Source organism: Phyllobates terribilis, unplaced genomic scaffold (assembly GCF_046119375.1).
Source record: "Phyllobates terribilis strain yellow unplaced genomic scaffold, ASM4611937v1 Scaffold_3__8_contigs__length_932513732, whole genome shotgun sequence".
Lineage (NCBI taxonomy): Eukaryota > Metazoa > Chordata > Amphibia > Anura > Dendrobatidae > Phyllobates > Phyllobates terribilis.
In genome coordinates, this window is record NW_027362763.1 from 9,004,637 (window position 1) to 9,026,692 (window position 22,056).

The window sequence follows — 22,056 nt, forward strand, 5'->3', positions numbered from 1 at the left end:
GACTGTGGCAGCACCGACAAGCCCTGGTGCAATACGTTCTGACGTATAGCCTGGGCCAACGAGATCCAGACGTGGGGCAAATCACGCTGGAGGAGTGGTCTCAGATCAGGGACCTATGCACCCTTCTGCACAGTTTTGAAATGGCGACGAAGATGTTTAGTGCTGACGATGCCATTATCAGCATGACTATTCCGGTGATTTACATGCTGGAGCACATGTTAAACAGAATTTGGAGTCAGGTGGTGGCACAAGAGGAGGTGGTGGAAGTAGAGGAGGAGGAGTTGTATGCGGAAAGGCTAACATCTGCAAGGTCCAGACGGTCGGCAGCACCAAGGCGGCAGGCATGTGAGGGTGGGGGAGATGGTTTTACCAGGGCGCATGGTAGCAGCCAAACTAGTGAGGAAGGTGCAGGAGCCCAGGAAGAAGTGGAGGACGAACTGATGGAAGACTCATCAGATGAGGGAGACCTTGATCACATTTCTGTTGTGCGAGGTTGGGGGGAGAGGACAGAGGAAGGAAGCATGATTGTTACCTCGCCAGCAACACAACAGGGACTTGGTGCTCTTGGATGCGCAACACACATGAGTGCTTTCTTGCTGCACTACCTGCAACATGACCCTCGAATTGGGAGAATTAGAAATAATCCTGACTACTGGGTTGCCACACTGTTAGATCCCCGGTACAAAAGTAAATTTGCAGAAATTATTCCTGCCATAGAAAGGGATGCACGCATGCAGGAGTATCAGCAGAGACTGTTGCAGAATCTTACATGTGCTTTTCCACAAAACACCAATGGTGCACGTAGTGAATCTCACAGTTCCAACTTGCCAACCGTGGGACCGTCAAGTGTTCAGCACTCAAACCATAACAGAACCACAGTATCTGCTGGTAACATCAATTTTGCGCAATCATTTCACCACTTTTTTAGCCCATCCTTTGCAAGGCCACAGGAGACAAGAAGTCTGACACATAGTCAACGCCTAGAGACGATGGTACAGGAGTATCTCCAAGTAAACATTGAAGCCATGACTGTGTCACTGGACCCTTGCTCTTTTTGGGCTTCCAATCTGGATAAATGGCTGGAGCTAGCCACTTACGCCTTGGAGATCTTGTCATGCCCCGCAGCCAGCGTTCTGTTTGAACGTGTCTTCAGCGCTGCTGGTGGTGTGCTGACAGATAAGCGCACGCGGCTCTCCACTGATAATGTAGACAGACTCACGTTCATAAAGATGAACAAATCATGGATCCAAAACGACTTTTCTACCCCTGTGTCATCCTGGGGAGAGTAAAAGATGGATGATTGGTTAAAATCACCGTACCAACCGTTTTAAGCTTTCAAATTACTAATCATGTTTATCTGTATCTTGGCTGGAAAATAATTTGGGCTTTGTAGCAGTGTGCAGCACTGATTCTATTAGGCCATCTATAATAAGCTCCACCAGATTTAAAATTACTAATCATGTTTATCTGTATTTTGGCTGGAAAATAATTTGGGCTTTGTAGCAGTGTGCAGCACTGATCCTATTAGGCCATCTATACTAAGCTCCACCAGATTTAAAATTAATAATAATTTTTAGCTGCATCTAGCCCGGAAAATAATTTTGGGGCTCCGAGATGCGCAAGACACATAAGTGCCTTCTTGCTGCACTACCTGCAACATGACCCTCATATTGTCAGAATTTGAAGTAATCATGACTACTGGGTTGCCACACTCTTAGATCCGCCAAACTTTTCGATCAACCTTTTCATTTTAATAAAGACCAAAAAAAAGGTCATTTTTGAATTTATAAGCATTAGCAGGTTATTAGAAACTGAAATCAAACAGTTTTCAACTCAAAACTTTATTCTAGTTGATGTTACATTTTCACATAGGACCCCTTGTTCGAAAGGAGCTTCTGAACTCTCTCGTCCATTCAATTTGTCAGGTTTTGGATGGTTTCTGCTTCAATTGTTTTGCATGAGGACAGAATACCCTCCCAGAGCTGTTGCTTAGATGTGAACTGCCTCCCGCCATCATAGACACTCCTTTTGATGATGCTCCAGAGGTTCTGAATGGGGTAGAGGTCAGGGGAGCATGGGGGTCACACCATAAGTTTGTCCCCTTTTATGCCCATATCAGCCAGAGATGCAGATGTTTTATGTGCAGCATGAGATGGTGCATTATCATGCAGAAAAATGATCTTGCTGTGAAATACACGGTTCTTCTTCTTGAACCATGGCAGGAAGTGCTGTTTGAGAAAATCCACATACATTATGGAGTTCATCTTTAGCGCCTTCAGGGATCCTAAAGGGGCCGACAATCTCTCTCCCCATGATTCCAGCCCAAAACATTACTCCACCTCCTCCTTGTTGGCGCTGTAGCCGTGTTTGCGTGGGGTGTCCATCAACCAGCCATCCTCCACTCCATCCATCTGGACCATCGAGCGCTGCACGGCACTCATCCGTGAACAAAACAGTTTTGAAATCAGTCTTCATGTAATGTTTGGCCCACTGGAGCCGTTTCTGCTTGTGTGAAGTGGATAGAGGAGGTCGACAGGATGGCGTATGCACAGCTGCAAACCTCTGAAGGACCCTGCATCTTGTTGTTCGGGGGACGTTGGAGGCACCAGCAGCTTCAAAAACTTGTCTGCTGCTATGACAAGGCTTTTTTGCCGCTGCTCTTTTAACCTGACGTAATTGCTTGTAGGAAAGAGTCCTCAATTTGCCCTTATCAGCACGCACACGTGTGTACTGTGAATCAGCTACATACTTCTTGATTGCCAAGACACTTCATCCTGATCATCGCACAATGTTGATTGTAGTCATGCCTTGACCTAAACACTCCACAATTTGTTGCTTCTCAGCAGCCGACACATCCTTTTTCTTTCCCATTTTGGCAGAAAATGTAGGCTGCTTAATAATGTGAGACAGCCTTCTTAAGTAGTCTTGCCTTTCATTGGACACACCTGCCAAACTAATTAGCACAGGTGTCTGCAATTGCTTACAGTGATATAAAGAGCCCTGACACACATCACCATCAATGAGTTTAACTGACAAACAAACAAATTCTTCCCTTATCACTCCTAAACACTTTTTGCATAATAATTTGGAACACAGTGTACATGTGCTTTTCCACAAAACACCAGTGGTTCACGTAGTGAATCTTACAGTTCTAACTTGCCAACCGTGGTCTGTATGGAGTTGTTCAATAAAGGGCCCAAAATTAACATAGATGGGAGAGGTCTCTATGAATAGGAATTCCTAAGTATTTGATACCCTGTGAGGGCCAGGCAAAGGGAAAGTTGGACTGGATGGAATCCTATATGGATTTGGGGAGGGAGACATCGAGGGCCTCAGACTTCGCTGCATTGATTTTAAAATTTGACCATGTAACAAAGTGATCTATTTCAGCCATAACAGCAGGGATGGATATATGTGATTGAGTGATATATACTAGGACATCATCAGCAAATAGAGAGCACTTGTACTCGGTGCCTCCCACCTCAATCCACCTAATATTGGGGTTATGGCGAATTGATGAGAGCAGGTGCTCCGTCACTAGGATGTATAAGAGAGGGGACAGAGAACATCCCTGCCTTGTCCCATTGGTGATTGTGAAAGGTGATGAAAATGTTCTGACGCGCCCCCTGGGCCTTGGGACACCCGGAGCCGGACCCTTTTTGGTGGATGCTGGTGGTTGTAGTCTCCGTGGCGGCGACCCGGTTCCGTGGCTCAGGGCGGTCAAACCAGTGGCTGAACTATTTATGTGGTTTTGATGTTTAAATGTCCGACTACGCCACCCGTGGATTGCGGTCAGAGTGAACCGCCGCTCCAGGGCAGACCGCTGAGGCTGGTGTTGTGGGTGCAGCAGAGCGTAGCATAACTCCCCACGGGAGGAGTATAGCCTCAGGGCAGTGTATGCGGAGGATGGGGGTGATGGTGCAGAGCAGCAGCAGTAACGACACGGAGTCAATGATGCAGTCCAGGGCCTTTACTCACAGTTCTTATTATCCAGACCACGGCTGCAGGTAACGGCTGCCCACGTCTTACTGTGCTCACCAGGTGAGGGGCTCAGACAACTCCCAGATAACTTTGGAGCGCTTCACAGGACCCCCTTTGTGTGTCCTTTGTCTGGCCTTTCTTACCAACCCTTCTGTCCGGCTGCCTCGGGCCTCCTCTTGGTAAACTTGGTGCCAGTTTCCCTGACCCTATGTGGTGCCTTCCTAGCGGGTGTAGCGAGGGGCTGCACCACATAAAATGTCACAGCCTCCGGTTTCTAGCTGAGGGTCGTTTCCTGCCTCCACTAGTTTCGGGGACCGGTCTCCCCCTTTGGCCTGACCCCTCCACGCAGGTGGATTCGGGCGTGCGGTGGCGACTCGCCCGTCCGCACCCCAGGGATCCCTTCATTCCTCGTTCCTGGAGCCTTCTCCGCTCCTCTTCCTTCCTTTTCCCTCTTCCAGGCCTGGGCCTCTGTTGCTAGGCCCGCCTCTGGAGCAGAGCTCATGCAGAGCCCCTGCTCCCTGCCACTTCTGCTCAGACTTCTCTGCACTGAACTAAGATGGTGCCCACCTTTTATACTCCCTTCTCAATGCACCCAGGAACTGATTCCTCCCTGCTCCTGCACTACAGGGTTCCCCTTCCTCAGTGTTCCCTCCCCCCACTCCAGCCAGGGACAGGGACTGTCGTGCCCATCTCAGGGGCATATTGGTCGCCCTGCCCCACGGCAATGTGGTGTAATGCATGCAGGTGTCGGGTCCTGATCCACACTCCATCCTTACTTGAGAGTGAGATATCACACCTCTGGGTGAGGTGCAATACCTCTGTAGCAACCGAGCCCTCAGGGTAATACAGTTCCATTTATCTTCAGCCTAGGTGACGTATTGCGATACAGGGCCGTGATTTTGGCTATAAAAGGGTCCCCTAGACCCCTACCCCAAGCTTTTTAAGAGAATCATATATGGCGTGCCAGGAGACTCTATGGAATGCTTTCTCAGCATCCAACGAGAGTATCTAATTACAAATTTTTAACTGCATCTAGCCCAGGAAATACTTTGTGCCTAGGTGTCTGCTAGTCAGCGGATTATCCCGGCTGTTAAGCAAGCTACACCACCTGTAGTTTTGACACTTAATTTTTTCAAAGGAAATGCTTCGGGACCACGGGATACTCAGTGAAGAGCATCAGGAGGCACCCCAAGGCCTAGGGGCTGGGACTGGCAGTAGGATGCCTTGCGGTGGACAGCCGAGCTCGATCCTTATAAAAGCTTTTTAACTGCAGCAGCTTTAGTGGACGCTACTGGAGCTGGAATTACGCGGCTGCTGGCATGAGACTTGCCCTCCAATTGATCCTTGTAAATGGATTTAAAGTGTATTCATTCAAATTAGAGAGACAATTTAAATTAAAAAGCTTAGAACTGCCTCTACCACAGGGGGGCTCACTCGACCCACCAGCGGACAGGCACCAGTATTGGGAGAGGGGGGCTGGCCGTCAGGGTTCACCGCGGCTCTGGCACAAACCCGGCGACACGGAGGTGGCACGGGCAGGAGCGGACTGAACGTGTCGGCTTCTCACTTTTTGGATTTTAGAAGGGCATGACATGCCTATATCTGTGTCTCCCCCTCCTTTTACTCCTCCACCTCTTTTCTTTTCGCATGACTATATGTACTTGTCACTTTTCCATGTGTTAGTTGTGTCTTCAGAGCAGTTTGTCAGCTTTTGGACACCTTTGAAGGTGTTTTCTATGTGTTTCTATGTGTTTTTGTTTGCCTGCCATTGGTTTTAACGGTGTTCGAAGGTGTTCGACGAACAGTTCGGCGAACACACGGGTGTTCGACGAACCGAACCGAACTCGAACACTACGGGGGTGGCTCAACACTAGTCAACGACTAAATACTGCTGAGAAGATAATTAGGTGATTTTTGCTAGCTTTGTAAGTGTTTCTACCACATTTTATTCATTGCCTGATGGCTTTTAAAAAACGTGAAAAGTATAAAAAAAAAGCACAAAAATTGCTAACAAAACCCCAAACCAAAACAATGGTAAAAAAATGCTGAGTAAACATTCAGAGAACAACCACCTTACACAAAAAGATATATTTCCCAAATACAAAATGTCAGAAAATGGGAAAGTTTCCTCAAGCGTCTTCTGCTGGCAAGATACCGAAAAAAGATGCAGTGTGAACACACGTTTAGGCTCTGTGCGGACAAAAAAAATTGTTTTCATTTGTCATCGACTCGATCTCAAGGCAGGGTGTGTTACGGATCCGGATGGTGAAACCTCTGTGCTGCGGAGCAAGGAAGGACCAGAGGGGCGTGACTAGGTATCACCTCGGACTGACCAAGGTCGCACGACGGCTCAATCGACTCCGTGAACCAGGGAAGGACCGAGCAGAGGAACCAGGTGCTACTCTGGGCCTGTCCTTGTATGAGAGCAGGTGACTCCCACGGGTAACTGGCAGGAGCCTCCGGGTAGGCACGGCAGGTAACTTACAGGAGCCTCCAGGTAGGCTGACTGATAGGCACGGCAGGTAACTGGTACATTCTCCAGGTAGGCAGGCAAGCCAGGCCCATAGACAGACTGGCGGGTTTGGATCGTAGGCAGACAGTCGGGCTGGAGAGTACACTTGGCTGGCGGACTGGACTGGTAGTCAGGCTGGCGGACTGGACTGTTGTCAGGCTGGCGGACTGGACTGGTAGTCAGGCTGGCGGACTGGACTGGTAGTCAGACTAGCAGTGGGACCTGAGGGCTGAAGCAGAGTTTAGGACACAAAGCTACAACCTTGCACGGGCACCTCCATTTTGGAGGAGGTGCCTTTTTATATGAGAGGTCCTCCAGCCATTGGCCGGGGACTCCTTAGGACAGCGCACGTGGCCCCTTTAAGAGGGAGGGAGAGCGCGCACCCTAAGCACAGTGCCCGGGAAGCTGCGCGCACCGGCAGCAGCAGCAACAGGAGAGCCGGGAAGACGCCGGGCCGGGAGCGCAGCGGTAAGAGGGACGGCGTCTCTGCCTGTCAGGGGGCAGAGACACCAATACTACAGTAGCCCCCCCTTTACGCCCCCTCTTTTTTAGGCCGGAAAGAAATTTTTTAAGGAGAAGCGGAGCGTGGATGTTCTCCCTGGGTTCCCAAGTTCTCTCCTCTGGGCCAAACCCCTTCCAATCCACCAGAAAAAATGTTTTTCCTCTTACTCTCTTGGTGGCCAGAATATTCTCTACCTCATAGACGTCCTCAGCGGAGACCGGAGCTGGGGAGGTACCTGGATTGTCGGAAAAAGAATTAAGCACCACTGGTTTGAGGAGAGATACGTGGAAGGAGTTGTGAATCCGTAAGGTGGCCGGGAGTTTTAACTAGTAGGCTACTGGGTTGATTTGCTTGAGGACTTCAAATGAACCGATGAACCGTGGACGCAACTTATAGGAGGGTATTTTGAGACGAACATGTTTGGAGGAGAGCCAAACTTTGACTCCTGGACGGAATTGAGGGGGATCAAGACGTCTCTTATCAGCATGTCTCTTCATCCGCTCAGAGGATTGAAGAAGTGCGAATCTAGTGTCCCAAATGGTGGAAAATTCGCTGACCAGAGACTCAGCGGCAGGGTTGTCCACTGAAGCGGAGACAGGAAACGGAATCCGGGGATGTTGACCGTAGTCCACAAAGAACGGGGACTTGGAAGAAGAGTCACTCTCATGGTTGTTATAGGAGATCTCGGCCCATGGTAGGAGCTCTACCCAATCGGTATGGTGAGCGTTGACGAAGTGCCGGAGGAAGCTGGTAAGGATCTGGTTGATATGTCCACTTGGTCATTGGAAAGCGGATGGTAAGCAGAGGAGAATTCCAGGGTGACATCCAGCAGCTTACACGTAGCTCTCCCTAAGTGTGAAGTAAACTGGACCCCGCTATCAGACACAATGTGAAGGGGTAGGCCGTGGAGACGAAAGATGTGATGGATGAAGTCCTTAGCCAGCACAGATGCAGACGGGAGACCAGGCAGAGGGATGAAGTGGGCCATTTTAGAAAAGCGGTCAGCGACCACCCAAATGACCAAACAACCATCAGAAACAGGGAGATCAGTAATAAAGTCCATAGCAATGTGTTGCCACGGTGCAGCAGGTACTTGGAAGAGGCAGGAGGCGGCCGGCTGGAAGATGTCTGGTAACCATGTTGCAGGCACAGGACGAACAGGCTGTGACGAAGTCTACCACATCCTTGCGCAGGGTAGGCCAACAGTAATGCCGGGTAATGAGCAGGAAGGTCTTCTTCTGGCCAGCATGGCCAGCTAGTTTAGATGAATGACCTCAGTGAAGAACCTTCTTACGATCCGGAACCGCTACAAACGTCTTACCGGGTGGGAGACGAGACAGGTCCAAGGGGGCCACATTCATCACTTTGGAGGGATCGATGATATGCATAGGCTCCTCCTCTTGATTGGAAGACAGGAAGGATCGGGACAAGGTGTCGGCTTTAACATTCTTGTCCGCAGGGCGGTAATACAGGGTAAAGTTAAAGTGGGCGAAGAACAAAGACCACTGGGCCTGACGCGGATTGAGTCTTTGGGCATTCTGTAGATATGCCAGGTTTTTGTGGTCAGTGTAGATGACCACCGGGTGCAGAGCCCCCTCTAACAGGTAACGCCACTCCTCCAGCGCCAATTTGATGGCTAGCAGTTCTCGGTCTCCTATGGAGTAGTTGTGCTCGGACGAGGAGAAGAGCTTGGAGAAGAAGCCGCAGGTTACCATTCTCTCGGACAGAGATTTCTGGGTGAGCACCGCTCCGGCTCCGGAAGAGGAAGCATCAACCTCCAGAAAGAACTGTTTGTTGCTATCCTGACGTTGCAGCACTGGAGCAGAAGAGAAGGCTTGTTTTAAGGAGAGGAAGGCCTCCTCCGCTTCGGATACCCATCCCTTAGGATTTGCTCCCTTGCGGGTGAGCGCAGAGATGGGAGCAGTCCGGGAAGAGAAATGTGGGATGAAGAGACAGTAATAGTTGGCGAAGCCCAGGAATCGCTGAATCGCCTTCAACCCCTCCGTACGGGCCACTTTAAGATGGCAGGGAGCTTCTCGAGGTCCATCCGTAGACCTGTCTTAGAGATAATATAGCCCTGGAACGGAAGAGGCATTTCTCAAATTTTGCGTATAGGTGATTTTGCCAGAGCCTAAGCAGGACCTGACGAACATCCCTCCGGTGTGTGGGAAGATCCGGAGAGAAGACCAAGATATCGTCCAGGTACACCACCACGCAAAAATATAAGAGGTCACGGAAGATGTCGTTAACTAATTCTTGGAAGATGGCTGGAGCATTACAGAGACCGAAGGGCATCACACGGTATTCATAGTGGCCGTCCCGGGTATTGAATGCCATCTTCTACTCGTTTCCTTGGCGGATCCGGACCAAGTTATACGCCCCACGAAGATCGAGCTTGGTGAAGATCTTCGCACCTTTAAGGCGGTCGAACAGCTCAGAGATGAGTGACAGGAGGTATTTGTTTTAATAGTAATCTGGTTGAGTCCTCTATAATCGATACAGGGGTGTAGTGAACCGTCTTTCTTTCTTACGAAGAAGAATCTGGCTCCAGCCGGGGAGGTAGATTTCTGGATGAATCCCCTAGCCAGATTTTCATCGATGTACTCCAACATGGCCCGGGTTTCGGCCAATGACAACGGGTAAATACACCCACGGGGTGGAGTGGCACCGGGTACCAGGTCGATAGGGCAATCATATGGCCTATGAGGTGGCATTGTCTCTGCTTCCTTCCTGTCGAAGACATCTGCATAGGACCAGTAAGGTGCCGGTAGACCAGGTAAATTAGCCGGAGTAGACAGAGGTCGAGCCGGGTGAACCGGGACCAGGCAGGTCTCATGGCAATCCTGCCCCCAACGGAGCACCTCACCGGATTCCCAATTCAGAATGGGTTCATGTCTCTGTAGCCAGGGTAGACCTTGCAAAAGGGAGTGAGAGAGTCCGGAAAGCACATGGAAGGAGATCCTCTCTGAGTGCAGAATTCCCACTTGAAGGGTTACGGGCTCTGTGACGAGCAAGATGGTCACCGGAAGGAGTCTTCCATCCACGGAAGCGACTGCCAATGGTTCAGCCAGAGGTTTGGTAGGAATCTGATACTTCTCTACAAGGGACTGGGAAATGAGATTCCCAGCGGCTCTGGAATCCAGATGGGCGGTTTCAAAGAAGCGGTTCTCTCCACAGGAAATAAAGATGGATAAAGTCAAGAAGAGAGAGGATTTACTCTTGCCTAGGACGACCTCTCCGAGTTGTCCTAGACACTGGAGTTTCCCGGCTTCACCGGGCAGGAACGGATCAGGTGCTCCTTACTACCACAGTAGAAACAGCTCCCCTTGGCTCGGCATGTTTCTTGGCGAGACTTGACCATCTTGGTCTGGTCAATCTGCATAGGTCTGGGATAGCGTGCCCGGGGAGTTGCTGGTTGGGAGGCAGGTTTCTGGAAAACAGGAGCAAGACGAGGAAATCTTCTCTCCCGGGTAGTCTCCTTAGCACGTTCTAGGAAACGGATGTCAATCCAGGTAGCTAGTGACACCAGGTCATCCAGGGTGGTAGGAATGTCCGGCTGGCTAGCTCGTCCTTAATCCGACCGCAAAGACCCTCCCAGAAGGTGGACACCAGGGCCTCATTGTCCCAGGCAATCTCAGAAGTGAGGGTACGGAACTGTATGGCATATTGGCCCACGGTGAGACTCCTTTGGCGGAGACGGAGCAATGAGGAGGCAGTAGAAATCCTTCGTCCAGGCTCATCGAAGACCCTTCCGAAGGCAGTGAGGAAAGCCAGAAGATCGGACACCAGGGAATCCCCTCTCTCCCATAGAGGGTTTAGCCATACCAATTCTTTCCCGGTGAGGTGAGACATGATGAACGCCATCTTGGCCCGGTCGGAGGGAAACTGATGTGCCAGAAGTTCAAAGTGTAGCGTGCACTGGTTCAGAAAACCCCGACATAAGATGGGGTCACCCCAAAAATGAGGAGGCGCAGAAAGCCGGGGTCCTAGGCTGGATGCCGTGGTATTGGTAGGCAGCGGCGCCGCCGGAGCGGGTGTCGCTCGGCTCAAGGCGGGCACAGGTGGGACAGACAGCGTGTCCAGGCGAGAGTTGACAGACCGCAGGTAGGTCAGGATGGTCTCCTGTTGGGATCTCTGACAAGAAACCTCCTGGTACAGGTCAGCAAGCGAAGGAGCCTGGGGGCCACCGGGTTCCATGGCCCGTGCAAACTGTTACGGATCCGGGTGGTGGAACCTCTGTGCTGCGGCCAAGGAGGGACCAGAGGGGCATGACTAGGCATCAACTCGGACTGACCAAGGTCGCACGGCGACTCAATCAACTCCGTGAACCAGGGAAGGACCGAGCAGAGGGACCAGGTGCTACTCTGGGCCTGTCCTTGTATCAGAGCAGGTGACTCCCATGGGTAACTGGCAGGAGCCTCCGGGTAGGCACAGCAGGTAACTTACAGGAGCCTCCAGGTAGGCTGACTGATAGGCACGGCAGGTAACTGGTACATTCTCCGGGTAGGCAGGCAAGCCAGGCCCATAGACAGACTGGCGGGTTTGGATCGTAGGCAGACCGTCGGGCTGGAGAGTACACTTGGCTGGCGGAGACAGGTAGTCAGGCTGGCGGACTGGACTGTTAGTCAGGCTGTCGGACTGGACTGGTAGTCAGGCTGGTGGACTGGACTGTGGACTGGTAGTCAGGCTGGCGGACTGGACTGGTAGTCAGACTAGCAGTGGGACCTGAAGGCTGAAGCAGAGTTTAGGACACAAAGCTACAACCTTGCACGGGCACCTCCATTTTGGAGGAGGTGCCTTATATACGAGAGGTCCTCCGGCCATTTGCCGGGGACTCTTTAGGACGGTGCGTGCGGCCCCTTTTAAGAGGGAGGGAGTGCGCGCCCTAAGCACAGTGCCCGGGAATCTGCGCGTGCCAGGAGCAGCAGCAGGAGAGCCGGAAGACTCCGGGCCGCGAGTGCAGCGGTAAGAGGGACGGCGTCTCTGCCTGTCAGGGGGCAGAGACGCCGATACTGCAGGGTGACTTGATGGATGAACACTCTGTGGGAATATTGATCTTGTGAACCTAGATAGGTCGTCAAGGTCTTCTCCACCATTATCTTGATCCTATCAAGCCATCAGATTGCTGGTCTTCTGTGACCATACAGCTTAAAATCTTAATAAGCCAAATGATTTGATTAGTTAATCCAAGAGAAATACACTTTTGTGTTTAAATTGACTTGTATATGTTTGTGTATTTTAAAGGACAGACTAGTATTTGTATAATCCTGATTGCTGTCTCCTCTTGGTTAGGTGAACAATGTTGTTTGTTACTATGCTAATTACATATTATACTAAGTCAATTGAAAGTTTATTTACAATAGACCCTGTGATACCAACTATGTAAATAGATTAGCTCAAACAATGAGAGCTGAGCCATGTGAGTAACGCCCCCCCTACCCCCAACCTGTGACTGATGACCTTACACAAATGTAAATATAAACAGAGATGTCTTTAGTGGTGCAGACAGGATCAAGAAGGATCAAAAAAGACTTTACTAAGAGAATGAGAGACATCCTTCAGGAAAGTAGATGGATAGCATGGCATCCAAAGTGACACTCAGTAAGTAAGTAAGCTCAGGGTGTGTCAGGGTTACTAGCGGGGGGCCTCAAGGGTCTGTCTTGGGCCCTATATTATTTAATATATTTATTAATGATCTAGTGGAAGGGTTGCATAGTAAAATAGCAATATTTGCAGATGATACTAAACTTTGTAAAGTAGTTAATACAGATGAGGATAGGGCACAGCTACAGGAGGATTTAGATAAATTGGGGAGTTGGGCCAAAAAATGGCAAATGGAGTTCAATGCCGATAAATGTAAGGTCATGCACATGGGAAAGAAAAACAGCAGTCACCCATACATATTAAATGGGAAACTGTTGGGGAAATCTGATATGGAGAAGGACCTGGGCGTCTTGGTTAACAGCAAATTAAATTGGAGTGCCCAGTGTCAGGCAGCAGCTGCGAAGGCAAATAGAGTCATGGCATGCATCAGAAGAGGAATAGGGGCATATGATGAGAACATTGTTCTTCCTCTGTATAAAGCGCTGGTAAGGCCGCACTTAGAATATTGTGCACAGTTCTGGGCTCCGGTGCTCAGGAAAGACATATTGGAGCTAGAGAGGGTACAAAGGAGGGCGACTAAGGTAATAAAGGGAATGGAGGGACTAGAATACCCAGAGAGGTTGTCAAACTTAGGCCTATTTACGTTGGAAAAGAGAAGGCTTAGGGGAGACCTCATAAACATGTATAAATACATCAGGGGACAGTACAGAGATCTCTCCCATGACCTGTTTATACCAAGGATGGTGACAAAGACGAGGGGGCACACTATGCGTCTGGAGGAAAGGAGGTTCCTGCACCAGCATAGAAGGGGATTCTTTACGGTCAGAGCCGTGAGACTCTGGAACTCTCTGGGAGAGGAAGTGGTGATGTCCAACTCACTTAATGAGTTCAAGAGAGGACTGGACGCCTTTCTTGAGAACAATAAAATTATATCTTATGCTTAGTTAATTAATCCAGGGATTTAATCTGACTGCAAGATTGGTGTCGGGAAGTGAATTTTTCCTCAATGATGTAAATTGGCCTATACCGCATGGTTTTTTTTGCCTTCCCCTGGATCAATGCTGCGGAATAGCTGCAGTGCACAAGAAATAGGCTGAACTGGATGGACGCTTGTCTTTTTTCGGCCTTATAAACTATGTAACTATGTAACTATGACACAGATTTGGATTTTACATGATTCTAGCCTAAGGCTATCGGCCGTGACTGGAAAGATTCAGATCTGCTCCATTGACCATCAGAGAGACCATGGATACTTTTGGGGAGACCAGTTGGGATGATGAAGTCACCTGGCCCCATTGATATGCTGTTTGGGGTTGCCAGGCTGACCCACTGGTCGCCTGGAACCCACGGAAATATTCAGAGAAGCCAGATTGGGACCCACCGGTCATCTGGCCCCATGGAAACTCTCGGAGAGGCCAGGGTGGGATTCTCGGGCCTCGTAGCCTTGTACCTCGATGGACTGTTAGCTTCCCAAGCTTGCCACGACCTTCTCTCTGTGGGGGCCCGCCAGAAGCGGGGGGCCACTAGTTGAGGTGGTCAGCCCTGGAAGTCCCAAAGTCGCAGTTGTTCTATCCCAGGCGGGCGGAGAAGGAAGGGTGAGACTGTGTAATTTGCACCATCTTGGGCATTTGCTGGGACTGTTCTGTCTCTTTGTGGTTCAATAAAGTATTGTCACACTGTTTTACCCTCACCCTGTGTTGTCTGAGTGGCGTTATGCCCACGGAAGACCCCGGGTCTTCACATCTTCCTCTTTGCCTTGTTCCTTCTTCCGATCATGACGTCCTTCTCCAGTGATTGCTCTCTTCGTATGATGATGGTTTTTAAGGCATTAACAAAATCAGCAATTTTTCAGACAGAATCCTCTACTGGAAAAGCTCAGACAGTGACTGGTCTGTAGAGATTTCCTTCAGTAGCATCTTGAAATAATGATGGGCACGTTCTTTATCTTCCAGTCATTTTCTAAAACGAGGAAAAAATGAAAAACAAAGAGAAAGAACTCAGGAAAGTGAACTTTACATAGAAAACTCTTCCCATTCAAGTGTTTTACAGCAGTTTTTGAGTCCAGTCCCAGGTTCTGACTATGAGCACAATGTTGCTCTAGAACTCCGAGATCCTGAGGAATTTCTATGTAAAGGAAAAACAGAGAAATTCATCTGTGGGAGCTGAGCCGCACTGACAGCCGGAATTTCTTTAAGAAGGAATAAAAGACTTTCTGCATTGGCTGGGAATCGAACCCGGGTCAACTGCTTGGAAGGCAGCTATGCTCACCACTATAGCACCAACGCTGCATGTATGAGCTGCTCTTCAATTCTATAATCCTGGGAGCATTGTACTGTAGGATGTCAGTCATGGAGCGCTGCATGATAGCGTTGTGCTTGCAGTGTAGAGCAGTGACTGTCCACAGCCGCCCTGATGACTGGCAGTGAGCTGCTGCAGAGAGTAATTATCTCTTCATCTTCTCTCTCTTCTCTTAATGTTTGGCTGCTGCAGACAATCACAGAGATTTACTGCAGCTTTGCTCTATGGCTGCGGGTAAAAAAATTTTTTTCTCCGTTCCATTTAACCCCATCAATATACGGCGATTTTCTTTTTTGTTTTGGTTTCGATTTTTCTTCCCCTGCTTCCAACAGTCAGAACTTTTTTATTTTTCTGGCCATATAGGGCTTGTTTTTTGCAGGACCAGTTGTGCTTTTGAATGCCATGGATCTCATGTGGAGGATTGATATTTCCTCCTCTGTTCACAATATGGGGTTGGTCTGGGAGTCAGTGACAATAATGTAACCCAACCTCAATGTAGTGAATGATGTGTCTGCAGATGAGTGAGTGACACTGCACCAGCTGTAGTCGTGGCCGAGTGGTTAAGGCGATGGACTTGAAATCCATTGGGGTCTCCCCGCGCAGGTTCGAATCCTGCCGACTACGAGGAAAGTTTTGGTTGTACAATGATATAAGACAAACGCATCACTGAGACATTACTGTCACCAACTCAGAGACCAACCCCATTGTGAAGGAAAAATATAATTGTAAGGGATATATGACAGCAGTAGAGTTACATTTAGTGGACAAACTGGATTTACCAGTATTGTAAGAACTCAGAACACAGAGATCTTCTTGCTATGAGTACAGCAGTTTCAATCCCGACATGGCACCCCGGTCACAAACATTCATTATAACCAAGCTGAATATTTTTCATGTATTGTGTGGAGGGAGTAGCTAAAGACATAGGATATTTGACATGCAAGGTCCTGGACCCTAAATTAGCTCACCGTCCAATCACAAATAGCAATTTTTAAATAGTCCAATCCAGGACGTCCTGGAAACCCGAACCCAGGATCAAGTATATAAAAGCTGAGTGGCATAAAAGACAGTTGTTATGTGGGGATCAGCGTCTGCTGATTGTGATCCATAATTCATTTCTCCTTCCCTCAAGGAAACAGAAGATAACTGTAGATGGAAACAAATTTCTGATATTTCTCCCTTTTTATTTTATAACTGCTTTGCATATTTGTGTGTGGTGTTATTTTTACCTTTTTATTTATTTTACTGTAAGCACGGTATATTTTTATATTAAAGTTTAAAGTCTTTAATAACTTTGATCTTTGTATGCTCTAAAGAATCCATAGCCTCTCAGAGGGTGTGTGACCTTTTGATTGTCTGACAGTAAGATATATTTCGGGGACTTATCACCCCGGGTGTTTGATGAGTGGTGGCAGCGTGTTACATATCAGTGTTGTGTAGTCTGTGTCAGGGTGTGATTTATGTTCACTTTATATCCTGTAACAGAGGTTGAGTGCTGGATTGATTGAGAGGAGATAAATAAACCCTTGCAATCACACCCAATGTCAGGTGCTGAGAAGTGTGTACATGACACCCATTATGTTCTCAAAGGCGGCGACATGGACCCTCTACATGAGATCCTGCACCCATGTGATACTGTTCTGTTGGGACCATTATTTTTATCGGTTTGGTTTCAGGTTTCTGCAGTCAGTGCAGGTGCGGGTGCTGCCTCCCTTATTTTGAGCTGTACATTACATTTACAGTTGAAACCAGAAGTTTCCATACACTACATAAAAATACACATATGAATATTTTTCTCAATATCTGACATGAAATCAGAATAAACCTTTCCCGTTTTAGGACAATTAGGATTATACCATAATTTTTAATATTTGCCAAATGCCAGAATAATGAGAGAGAGAATGTTTTAAGGCATTTTTATTACTTACTGCAAAGTTAAAAGTTTCCATACATTTCATTAGTATTTGGTGCCATTGCCCTTAAACTGAATGACTCGGGTCACACGTTTGGGATATCCTTCCACAAGCTTCTCACAATAGTTGGTCAGAATTTGGGCCCATTCCTCCTGACAAAACTGGTGTAACTGATCCAGGTCTGTAGGTCGCCTTGCTCGCAGCCTTTTCAGCTTTGCCCATAAATTTTCAATTGGATTGAGATCAGGACTTTGTAATGGCCACTCCAAAACATTGACTTTGTTATCCTTAAGCCACTTTGTTACCATTTTGGCAGTATGCTTCGGGTCATTGTCCATTTGGAAGACCCATTTCTGCCCAAGCTTTAACTTCCTGGCTGATGTCTTGAGATGTTGCTTCAGTATTGCCACATAATCTTCTTTTCTCATGATGCCATCTATTTTGGGAAGTGCACAGTCCCTCCTGCAGAAAAACAACATCACAACATGATGCTGCCACCCCCGTGTTTCACAGTTGGGATGGTGTTCTTAGGCTTCCAAGCTTCTCTCTTTTTCCTCCAAATGTAATGATTGTCATTATGCCCAAAAAGTTACATCTTAGTTTCATCAGACCACAGGACATGTCTCCAAAAATTAAGAGCTTTGTTTCTGTGTGCATTTGCAAACATTAATCTGTCTTTTTATGTTGCTTTTGGCGTAATGGCTTCTTCCTGGCAGAGTGGCCTTTCAGCCCATGTTGATACAGTACTCGTTTCACTGTGGTTATTGACACAATCTTACCAGCTTCCTCCATCATCTTCACAAGGTCTTATGCTTTTGTCCTTGGGTTGATATGCACATGTCGGAATAAAGCACGTCCATCTCTGGGATACAGAACCTGTCTCCTTCCTGAGCAGTATGATGGCTGGACATTCCCATCTTGTTTGTACTTGCGTATAATTGTAAAGATGAATGAGGCACCTTCAGGTATTTTGAAATTGTACCCAAGGATGAGCCAGACTTGTGCAAGTCCACAATTCTCTTCCTGATATCTTGGCTGATTTCTTTAGACTTTCCCATGATGCTACACAAAGAAGTAGTGTGTTTCAGGTGTGCATTAAAATACATCCACAGTTGTATCTCTAACTCAGATGTTGCCCTGCAGTGGATTTCTACAGGACCAGACTGTGACTAGGAGTACAATATCGCTCAAGAGTGCCGAGATCCAGAGGAATTTCTGTGTAAAGTAAAAATATAGAAGGAAAAATTCTTTCCCAGGAGCTGAGCTGTGTGATGTCAGGAGAATCTTTGGACGCGTCCTCCGGGCTCCGCACTGACAGCCGGATTTCTTTATGAAGGAGTAAAAGATTTTCTGCGTTGGCCGGGAATCAACCCCGACTCAACTGCTTGGAAAGCAGCTATGCTGACCATTATACCACCAACGCTCGGCACTTCAGGTCCTCTACATCTCTATAATACTGGGAACCTCACAGTAGGAGGTCAATCATGGAGCTCTGCATGAAGGCGTCGTGTTCGCGGGGTAGGGCAGTTACCTCGATGGCTGGCAGTGAGCGGCTGCAGGGAGCAGATATCTCTTCATCTTCATCCTTTTCCCGTTTGGCTGCTGCAGATGATCACAGGAGATTTCTGCAGATTAGGACAGATTGTTGATACGATGGTTGAGTCCCGATATGAGCATATTGTCAGCAGAACATCTGATTACACGGGGTGATGTGCTGCCAATCAGTCACTGCTGCTGTGAACACTCATTCACCAACCACCCGCTGACAGGTGACAATCCTGCCTAATTAGCAGGTCCTGATACCAGGACTGAGGGCCTATGAGATCTGGTGAAATCAGCAGCAAAAATCCACAATTTTATAGATGTCAGCACAGTTACAGAGTTTTTCCAGGTGAAGCCGCTTCAGGGAAATGCCAGCGTCCATGTTCCTGAGGTGGCTTTGCCATCATTCTTTTGGCAGCTTTGTTCACAACGGCTTTCGCTCTCTAATATTGACCCCTTCACACCCGGGCGATTTTTTTCCATTTTTGAGTTTTCGTATTTTGCTCACCTTTTTCCCAGAGTCATAACTTTCTTGTTTTTCCATCAATATGGCCATGTGGGGGGCTTGTTTTTTGCTGGACAAGTTGTACTTTTGAATGACACTATTGATTTTACCATATAGTGTACTGGAAAATGGGGGGAAAAATTCCAAGTGCTCGAAATTGCAAAGAAAAAAAAATGCAATTCCACAATTGGTGGGAACCTGCTGTGAACGTCCTTCCTGCCTCTGGGAATTGTTATAGGATTGTATAACGCTCAACTATCAATCAACAAGAAAGAAAACATCAGGTGGAAAATGTCGTCACTGGCCACCTGGTGATGAGAAAGGGAAATGCAACAGTTAGCTCAGCAAAGGGGGATTAGTTCAAATGGTAGAGCGCTAGCCTAGCATGTGAGAAGTAGCAGGATCGATGCCCGCATCCTCCACCTTTTTCAATTTGAGAACATTTTTTGCTTTAGTCCTGATCCTCACACATACTCCCCATTACAGCACGAGGCGACTATCACTGGAGAACTACGAGGCCCACTGCGCAGAAATCTACAACCTCCGAGTAATGGCCCCGAGTGGTGACTGTACGGCCATTACTAATCAACACACTTCTTATTTCTTCCAATCTACGAACATGTTGATGAAATAACAAGATTTTTCTTATTTTGACCCCATGCAAAATTTCTTGGGATTTTTTTCTAGACATTTTCCCTGATTTTTGTTTGCTGCTGTCAACAGGGAAGAATGAAGCTGAAGACAAACGTTGCCGATCTTTAAACTTTAAAAATACATTTCTGTTGTTTTTTTGCATTTTTTTTTTCAGGCTTTTTACTAGAAGTATTTGTAAAAATAAAGGAAACAAGATGAGCTGGTCACATACATAAGATAAAATGGCATGAAAGTCGTGATGAGGGTCTACAAGCACCAAAGCACCCCCCCTCCGACCAAAGGCCGTGTCAGGTACTGCAGCTCAGCCCCACTCACTACACACAGCCCCGGTGAGCGGAGTTTACTCACAGATTTCAGACTGATATTACAGATGATGGAGAAGATCTGAGCTGAATAAGGCTCTTGTATATGGCTGACATCTGATGGATGAACAGGTAAATGTAAGGGGCACCGGAGACTCCAGTGTCAGGAAAGTCGTCCAAACTCGAAGAACTTTTTCAGTCTCCTCCATCATTTGCTTAAAAAATATTGAGAAAGACTGCATTATTTTTTCCAAAAAATGTGAATTTACCCTGATGGAGACTTTAGACATCACTGTTAGGAGCACAAACCCGTTATTGCTGCGTTATTTCCTGCAGTTTTTGTATAAATCTTGGCCAGGAGTTATCAGACTTGTGTTTTTTTTCTCACTTTTTGAGCCCAGGATACGTCAATGACAAATTTATTAAAGAAAAAAGAATCATGAGTGTTTTCTGCACACTCCATTCAGTTTATCTAGAGGACGTAAAATACACATGAAAAAAATGTGAAAAAATCCAAATATGTCTCCTGTAAAACAATGGGGTGAAATCAGCTGCTGTAAGGACCACCACACCTGGTAATAAATCAGAGCAGATCTGGGGTCTCATCTCCAGAAGATCAGCTCTACACCGGTGATGGGAGGGGGATACATGAAGTGACCGGTGGCACTGGCCTGTGATGTGGGGCTCCAGAAGACATTGTCACTTGTATTTGCTACATAAATGGAGGAGTTTGAATCTATATATATAATCGTCTTATCCCGACTGTCTGTCTGTCTGTCTGTCTGTCTGTCCAGGAAATCCCGCGTCGCTCATTGGTCCGGCAGCGGCCAATCAGCGCCGCGGGATTTCTGAAAAAAGATGGCGGCCGTTAGCGGCTCATCTGTGGGACGGAGCTCAGCGGCGATGCAGCAGGGAGATGACCGGCGCGAGGCGCTCATCTCCCGGCCGGTACCAGCAGAAGGACCTCGACCGCCGGACCCATCTGCGGGACGGAGATGCAGCCGGGAGATGAGCGTGTTTAAATGTGGAGCCAAGATCGGTGATTGGTCGCGGCCGATATTTAAATTTGGCGCCCAAATCGGTGATTGGTCGCGGGCAGCGCCAGCGACCAATCAGCGATTTTTAACAGAAATGTCCGGACCTTTGTAACACCATGCGGATACTGTGGGGACATCAGCAGCTAGGCTGTGAAGGGAGGACCGGGGAGCGGCGCTGCGGGTCGGGATACTTCTGCTGCGAGCGCCCGCTCATGTCCCAGGTTCTCGCAGCGGAAGTACCCGCACAGGCAGCGGCGCTCCCCGGTCCTCACTAATACGATTCGCTGATTGGTCGCGCTCTCCGCACCCGACCAATCAGTGATCTTGGCGCTAAACTTAAACACCGCTCTGCTGCTTGGTCGCGGCCGCTGCCCGCGACCAATCACCGATTTGGGCGCCACATTTAAATAGCGGCCGCGACCAATCACCGATCTTACGCCACATTTAAACACTGCTGTGCTAATTGGTCGCGGACGTCAGGTGTGACCAATCAGCGAGCTTGGCGCCAAATTTAAACAAAGCACTGCTGATCAGTCGCGGACACCAGACGCGTCCAATCAGCGAGATTGGCGCCAAATTTAAACAACGCTCTGCTGATAGGTCGCAGCTGGAGTCAACGACCAATCAGCGATTTTGGCGCCAAATTTAAACACCGCTCTCGTGATTGATCGTGGTCGCTGGCCGAGATCAATCAGCAGTATTGGTGCAAAATTTAAACACCGCTCTGCTGATTGGTCGCGGTTGTCGGCCGTGACCAATCAGCAGTATTGGCGCCAAATTTAAACCTCACTCTGCTGATTGGTCGCAACCACTGGCCGGCGACCGCGACCCAACAGCATTATTGGCGCCAAATTTAAACACCGCTCTGCTGATTGGTTGAGGCCGCCACCAATCAGCGATTTTGGCGACAAATTTAAACAACGCTCTGCTGATTGGTCGCGGCCGTCAGCCGCGACTAATCAGCGATTTTGGTGCCAAATTTAAACCCCGCTCTGCATCGCTCTGCTGATTGGTCGCGGTTGCCGGCCGCGACCAATCAGCAGTATTGTTGCCAAATTTAAACACCTCCTTGCTGATTGGTCGCGGCCGCGACTAATCAACGATTTTGGTGCCAAATTTAAACACGCTCTCCAGTCCTCACTAACACGGTTTGCTGAATGGTCGCGGCCGCCGCCCGCGACCAATCAGCAATTTTGGCGCAAAATT

At 48.3% G+C, this 22,056-nt stretch overlaps 1 non-coding gene across 1 annotated transcript; it reads left to right on the top strand.

Moving 5' to 3' along the window:
* Positions 1 to 15,439: 15,439 nt before the first annotated feature.
* Positions 15,440 to 15,521, top strand: TRNAS-UGA (transfer RNA serine (anticodon UGA)). Its single transcript has one exon. It is a non-coding gene; the product is annotated as a tRNA-Ser (tRNA).
* The last annotated feature ends 6,535 nt before the right edge of the window (positions 15,522 to 22,056 follow it).